An 8,526-nucleotide genomic window follows, 5' to 3' on the forward strand; every position below is an offset into this window, starting at 1 on the left:
GGTCGCCCGAGATAGAAATGGAGAGGTCTAGGAAGGGGAGGGAGGAGTCTGAGACAGTCCAGGTAAATTTGAGGTCGGGGTGGAAGGTGTTGGTAAAGTGGATGCACTGTTCAACCTACTCGTGGGAGCACGAGGCAGTGCCGATACAGTCATCGATGTAGCGGAGGAAAAGGTGGGGGGTGGTGCCAGTGTGGCTGCGGAACATATCCTACGAAAAGGCAGGCATAGCTGGGGCCCTTGCGGGTGCCCTTGGCTACTCCTTTGGTTTGGAGGAAGTGGGAGGATTCGAAAGAGAAGTTGTTCAAAGTGAGGACCAGTTCAGTCAGTCGAAGGAGGGTGTCAGTGGAAGGGTACTGGTTGGTAAGGTGGGAAAGGAAGAAGCAGAGGGCTTTGTGTCCTTCGTGATGGGGGATGGAGGTGTACAGGGACTGGATGTCCATCGTGAAGATAAGGCGTTGGGGACCGGGGAAGCGAAAATCATGGAGGAGGTGGAGGGCGTGGGTGGTGTCCCGAACGTAGGTGGGGAGTTCTTGGACTAAGGGGGACAGGACCGTGTCGACCAAGGCCAATCATCTACCTGAACGCCACTTTCCTTCACTATCCACCTATCCCTTGAGTAATCTGCAGAAGTCCATTGATTTCTGTCTCGAACAATAGAGACCCCAGAGCTGTCTGGTAAAGAGAATTCAAAAGATTTGCCACCGTCTGAGTGGAGAAACGCCTCCTCTCCTCAATTAGGAATGGTTTACCTAATGTAACGCATTCCAAATGCTGAGACTCATTGTAAGAAAGAAAGACATTTTGTTCACTTCATTTCTGGTTTTTATGCCAATCACTTTGAATCAGTGTCCTCCATTCTCCATCCTTCAACTGTTGAAAACAATTTCGCTGTCCACCCGCTATTTAAACCATTCATGGTTATCATCATTTGTAGTCACATATGAATCAGATCACTCACAAACAAGTGAGTGGTACTTGGTGGCTCTCTGAACGTGTTCAAGTGAAAATTTCAACCGTTGACGGTTTTTCTTTTGCAGTTTGGTTGGCTTCATCATGTCATTCTATCAAATGACATCAAATTCTATCAAAATTATATTATTCCAGATGTATTTCCCGTCATTGTGCCAGCTCAATTTTCCACTGATCAAAAGAAGTAATCTTGCAGACTTGCTTTTGTCTCTTGGCTGGCAATTACCATCAAAACATGGGTTGGCATCGGAACATACAAATAAGCCAGACAGGAGAAAACTCTGGAGTGAAGTCTTATACCAGACTTGTCAGTGCATGCTTTAGGTTGACACCCAGGTGAGGAAGTACTGTGTTGTTGCTGTTACTACCTTTTGGATGAAGTATTCAGCTAAGAGCCCAGCATTTGAGGAAGATTATGTGGCCTTACTTCAATAAAGGACACTGGCAGGCTGCACAATATTTTTCAAAAAATTACATAGAATGATTTGGAATTGCATAGCATTGCTCTCTCATTAGAGAGAAACGACTGGCAATGGTTTAACCTTACAGTCTCGATGCTCCAGGCAAAGGGAGAGATTGAGAAGAGAGTCCTTCATTGTGACTTCAGCCTGTGCAGGAACTGAACCCATGCTATTGGCGTCACTTTGTAACATAAACAGTTGTCCGACCAACTGAGCAAACCAACTACCAGTAAAAAAGTAAAGACACCATAGTCCTGCTGCTCCATTTGTTTCCAAATAAATTGTCGGACTATAACCTGTTGTGTGATTTTTAACTTTAACCCACTCCCATTAAAGGGAGATAACTGGTGGTGGTTTAACCTGGGTGTCACCACACCTCCGGTGAGGGGGAGAGGTTGCAGAGGAGAATCCTTCATGGTAACTTAAGCTGGTACTCGAATTGAGCCCAAACTGGTGGTGTGACTCTGTACTACAAACAAGCTAGCTAACCAACTGACCTAATTGACCTCTTGTGGGTGAATGTATCTCCAACAGCATTTAAGAAGCTTGACACCATCTGTGATAATGTAACCCACCCCACTCATCACCTTCAAAATTCACTTCTGTTATCACTAACGTACAGTAGTGGGAGTGTGTACCATCTACAAGATGCAACTCACCAAGGATCCCTCAAAAGCACCTTCCAACTCATGACCTCTACCATCTAGAAGGACAGGGACAGCAAATACATCGAATCACCACTCCTACAGGTTCCCCTTAACCACACAATGCACTGACTTGGAAATATATTTCTGTTCCTTCACTGTTGCTGGCTCAAAGTCTGAGAATTCTCTCCCTAACAATCTTGTGACTTTACGTACAGCATATGGACTGCAGCAGTTCAAGAAGTCAGCTCACCATCAACTTTCCAGGCAATTGGGGATGGGTAATAAATGCCGGCCTAAATAGTGATGTCCACATCCTGTCAACTATTTAAATAAAGGCTGTAAACGGCTGCAAAATCCCTACTCAGACAACTATATCCAAGAAGAAGATCACAAACTTGCTTTTCCAAACATTTTTGATCAAGATTGTCATACGTGCGGTTCTGTAGCATAGTGGCTCAGTGGTTAGCATTGTTGCCTCACAGCACCAGGAGCTCGTTCAATTCCACCCTCGGGCAACTGTCCGTATGGATTTAGATTACTTACTTACAGTCTAAACAGTCCCTTTGACCCAACAAGTCCACACTGACCCTCCGAAGAGCAACCCCCCAGACCCACTCCCCTACATTTACCCCTTCACCTAACACTACGGGCAATTTAGCATGGCCAATTACCTAACCTGCACATTTTTGGATTGTGGGAAGAAACCGGAGCACACAGAGGAAACCCACGCAGACACGGGGAGAATGTGCAAACTCCACACAGACAGTTGCCTGAGGCGGGAGTTGAACCCGGGTTTCTGGCGCTGTGAGGCAGCAGAGCTCACCACTGCCACTGTGCCACCCAAGTTTGCAAATTTTAAATATCTTTAATTATGTCTGATCTGCTTTAGTTACTTATTAACTTTAAGTTAAAAATCACACAATACCAGGTTATAGCCCAACAGGTTTATTTGGGAGTACAAGCTTTCGGAGCGCTGTTCCTTCGTCAGGTAGCTAGTGGAGTAGGACCATAGGACACAGAACCTATAGCAAAAGACTCTGAAAGCTTGTACTGCCAAATAAACCTGTTGGTGTTGTGTGATTTTTAACTTTGTCTACCCCAGTCCAACACCAGCACCTCCACACTTTAAGTACAGAAAACCTTTCTAAACATCATATTTATCAATTTAAAGCCTATCCAGTGTTTCCACTTTCACTACAACTTTAGCAACATCTTCCTTGGTAGAGACAGATGCAAAATACTAAAGTGTTCATTTAATCCCTCAGCTATGTCCTCTGGCATCATGTGTAAACATCTTTTTGATCACTATTTGTCCCTGCATCTTCTTTTGTCACTATTTTATTATTAATATATCTATAGCCAACGTCTAGGTTCTCTTTTCAATCAGCTGATAATCTTTTCCAATACTGCTTGTTTGCTTCTCTTATTTTCTTCATCATTGTCCCTCATTACCTTCAATATTCAGCCTGTTCCTCACGTGTACTATTGACTTACTACCTGTCATGTTCACCCTTTTTTTCTACTTCGTCTTACTGTTTATCCCTCCTATCAAGCAGGGAGCTCTGGCTTTTTTTGGTGTGACCTTCCCTCTTGCAAGAACATGCCTAAAATGTGCCTGGCCTATCCATCTGTGAAGGCAACCCATTGTCCTGTAATTGTTTTGTCTGCCAATCTTGATGCCAACATGCCCGGACAAGATCCACATTGAAATTAATGCTTCCCCAATTAACTATTACAAATAATACAAGATGGGAAAACAAGACTCTTTCGGAAAAATAAACTGAAACTTTTTTTTAAACTGACTAAGGAGATCATTCTCTAAAATTCCAGATAAATATCTAGATTTTAAACGCACCAGTTGGTACAGGGATAAAGCAGGAATATAGCATTGAGGTAGAGGGTCAGCCATGGTCTTATTGTATGGTATAACAGATTCAGAGCCAGATAGAGGAATGAAGAGAGAGTGAGAGAGAGGGGAGGAAGAGAGAGAGAGAGAGCGAGATAGAGAGAGAGAGTAGGACAGAAGGAGTGGGAAGGTAGGGAGAGAGAGTGAGACAGAGGGAGGGAGGGAGAGGGCTGAATGACCTATTCCTGCTCCTTGTTTCTGTGATTCTAACCTGAAGCGGTACCTGTCTCTTTTATTGCCTATCACTATCCAGACAGATTGTTCCTTCACTTTCCTTTATTTATCAATCTAATCCAATTTTGAATGATGGCATAGGTAATGCCCTGATTACTATAGAATCACACAATCAAACAGCACCAACTGAGACCATTTGGGTCCTACTATCTATTAGCTTCTTGAAAGAGCTATTCAATTTGTCCTACTCTCACCCACTCTTACTCCCAGGTTTCTGCAATTATTTACTTTTCAAATATTTGTCTAATTTCCCTTTGGAAGTTATTGAAGCTGCTCCTACCATCCTTTCAGTAATGCAATCCATATTGTAACCACTCACTACATAAGATAAATTCTCATCATCTCTGAGTCGGGATTTAGTGAATATCTATGAAATAATTAAGGGAAGAGAAACAAAACATTTGTATCATGAAACTAAAGTTACTTTTAACTCAGGTTACATGGTCTTCTGTTGAGCATCAATTCTTTATAATTTGTATAGTAATCTGTTTTTTAAAAAATCTACTGGAAACAAGTCACTGTTTCATGCTAGTGACATCTATTGTTGGAGACCAAAAGTTTAAGTCACATCAATTCTGTGGAGCACAAAAACCTCATTTATACAGAGAGGTCTGTGTGAATTCTGATCACCTTCATCTGCATTGACTGCTCAAATCCCAGTGGTCTGTTTCATTTTCTTGTGTTGGTATTGAAGAACTGAGAGAAACACTATCTCTTTTCCACTGATCTGTGCCTCAATATCTTGGCTGCTTCTGAAAAGAAACGTGCAGACAACACTTTCACAACTTCAGGACGTCCTGGAATTCTTTAAAATCAATGATGTACTTTTAAACTGAGGAAATGAATTGACATATCTGTGCACAATAAGCACCCATAAACAGCAATGCTCTGCTAGCCCCATAAGTGGTGGTTCTGTTGCCAAGGGCCCAGAACGTGATGGAAGGAGTCCCATGGGATCTTTCACATCCACGAGAGAGAACAGAAAGGGTTTCCAATTTAGAGCACACACAAAAGACAACATCTCATACAGTGCAGCACTTTCAGTACCGCACTGGAAACATCGGTTCAGATTCACTCTCGAGCAGAACATGAGTGCACTCCCTTCTGACTCAGAGGTGAGTACTACCACTTGGACTTCAACTCATATGCCTTTGTTGCCTCTTACTGTGACCATTTGATGCTCCGTGCTGTTTTCCTTCTTCATTCATGGGATGAGAGTGACACTGGTTGGGCCAACATTTATTGCCCATCCCTAATTAAACTGAAGATGGTGATGGTGCACAGGCTTTGGAGACATTAACAACTACAGATGCTGGAAATCTGAAATTAAAACAGGAAGTGCTAGAGAAGCTCAGAAAGTCTGGTAGTATCTGTAGAGAGTAAAACAGAGTCATTGTTACGATTCCAGTGAATCTTCGTCAGAACGTTAACTCTGTTTCTCTCTCTACAGATGCTGCCAGACTTGCTGAGATTCTCCAGCATTTTCTGTTTTTGATGATGAGGTGGGTTATGTGAGTTTTAAAAACCTTCCTGCCCATGGCCTTACTCACATCAGATGCTATTCAGCTCTGACCAATACTGGCTCCCACTCCAGCAAAGTGCTTCATCTTTGTTTTCAACTCTTCATGGCTCCATCTGTCTCAATCTCTGTAATCTCTGTCAGCCCCACAACCCTCTAAGATACCTGTATGCTTCTATTTCAGTCTGTTCAACTTCTCTGACTTTAACCATGGAAACTAGGACTTTATTTGCCTGTGCACTAAGAACAAAGAAAATTTACAGCCTAGGAACAAGCCCTCCAGCCCTCCAAGCCTGAGCCGATCCAAATGTACTATCTAAACCTGTTGCCCAATTCTAAAGCATCTGTATCCTTCTGCTCCCCACCTACTCATGCATCTTAAATGAATCTACCATGCCTGCCTCTACCACCTCTGCTGGCAATGCGTTCCAAACACCCACCACCCTCTGTGTAAGCTTCAGAATATCCCTGCAACACCATCCAGCCTCTTAACCTTGTGTTTTTTATGAAGCTTTTAAAATCTATCTTCGGTGCAGATGTTTGATCATCTATCTAATTAATCTCCCCACATGTCTTGATGTCAAGTTTTGCTTTGTAATGTTCCATTGAGGCATCGTGGGACATTTTATGATGTTCAAGGCATCACATAAATGTAATTTATTGCTATTGAAATTCCAGCAAGTCTTGAAGAAGACAAAGCAATGCAAAAATGTACAGAGGGAATTTCCGAGCTCTGGCCTTGGGCTCTGAAGCCAGAAGATTGATGGTGTGAGTAAAATGGAGGAGTGCAGAAAGACCAGAGGGTTCTAAGGCTGGAGGAGATGTTAGGATCACATCTTTCTACCAAACGTTGTATGGCTTTGCCAACGAGAATCCTTTCGTCCATAGTCCGTCTTGGGGAGGTCATCAGCAGCCCACATTGCTGTAATTGACATTTTTAAAACATTCATTGACAGCATGAGGGCATCACTAGCTAGGCCAGCATTTATTGCGCATCCCTAATTGACCCAGTTAAGGGTCAACTACATTACTGTGCGTCTGAAGTCACATATAGGCCAGACAAGGTAAAGATGGCAGATTTCCTTCCCTAAGGGACATTAGTGAACTAGCAAGACTTCCCCAAGAATTAAGGAGAAAGTGAGGTCTGCAGATGCTGGAGATCAGAGCTGAAAATGTGTTGCTGGAAAAGTGCAGCAGGTCAGGCAGCATCCAGGGAACAGGAGAATCGACGTTTCGGGCATAAGCCCTTCTTCAGGAATGAGGAAAGTTTATCCAGCAGGCTAAGATAAAAGGTAGGGAGGAGGGACTTGGGGAAGGGGCGTCGGAAATGCGATAGGTTCCCCAAGAATTAACAATGGGTTTATAGTCACCATTAGACTCTTAGTTCACAATTTTCCTTTTATTGGATTCAAACCCATGTCCCGAGAACATGACCTGAGTTGCTGGATTCCTAGTCGAGTGATGATACCATGAGGAGAAAACGAGGACTGCAGATGCTGGAGACCAAAGTTGAAAAATGTGATGCTGGAAAAACACAGCAGGCCAGGAGGTCAGGCAGCATCCAAGGAACAGGAGAATCGACGTTTCGGGCATAAGCCCTTCTTCAAGAATGAAGGGCTTATGCCAGAAATGTCGATTCTCCTGTTCCCTGGATGCTGCCTGACCTGCTGTGTTTTTCCAGCATCACATTTTTCAACAACTGATCATACCATGAGGCCATTGCCTGCCCTAGGCAATTAGACTATTCATTAGAATGACCCATTAGACACAGCACATTAACAACAAAATGTACAGGCAGATATGACCATGGGCCATCATATACTTGACTTAATTGGTTACACAAAGCCAACATTTTCTTGAGTTGTTTTTAAAGATTGATTTCACATTTCACCACCTGCTGTGCTGAAATTCAAAGCCAGAACATACATCCCACCAATAAACTTTTAAAAATTCTGGATTACTACCTCAGTGATATTATCACTGCACTACACAAGGGGAAGTAACAGCCTAGTGGTATCATCGTTAGATTGTTAAACCAGAGATCCTGGTAATATTCTGAGGGCTTGGGTTTGAATCCTGCCATAGCAGATGGTTCGATTTGAATTCAGTAAAAATGTGGAATTCTGTCAAATGGCAACCATAAATCTATTGATTGTCAAAAAGCAACCCTTCCATTAATGTCCTAAATGGAAGGAAACTGCCATCCTTACTTGGTCTGGCCTGCATGTGACTGCAGACCCACAGTAATGTTGTCAACTCTTAACAGCCCTCTGGGCAAATAGGAGTAGGGTGTCCTCATTCTAATGAATTTTGAAAAACCACCGATGCAGTCCTCAGTAAAGTACAGCCACCTTGTGATTAAAGAGACAGAAATGCAACTTATTGAAATATACTGCACCTACCAGTGTCAAGTGACTCGGCCGGATGTTTAATGTGTGAGTTAGTTGAATTTCTTTCAAGTGTCAGAGCTGATAGGGATCAGAGCCAGGTTTTTGCCCGCAGTGCAACTTCCTGACTTGTGTACATTGTCTCACTTATCTCCAGTCGTCTATCCTGGCTGAAAAAGGAATGAATCAAATTGCTTTAATCACGAGGTGTCTCAGTCTCGTGCCAACTGCTCAAAATTGAGTTTCTCCATTCCTTTGAAGGGATATCCCTGGTAGCAAGACAAGCAGACTCTGCAATTTATTTAGCCGTATTGCCAAAGATGTGCTCCCATACTAATCTGCCAGAACGTGATCTCCAGGGTAGAGAATTAATTTGTATAGTAATTATCCTCCACAGGCCATT

This window comes from Chiloscyllium plagiosum, chromosome 15 (assembly GCF_004010195.1).
Source record: "Chiloscyllium plagiosum isolate BGI_BamShark_2017 chromosome 15, ASM401019v2, whole genome shotgun sequence".
In the NCBI taxonomy this organism is placed as follows: Eukaryota; Metazoa; Chordata; class Chondrichthyes; order Orectolobiformes; family Hemiscylliidae; genus Chiloscyllium; species Chiloscyllium plagiosum.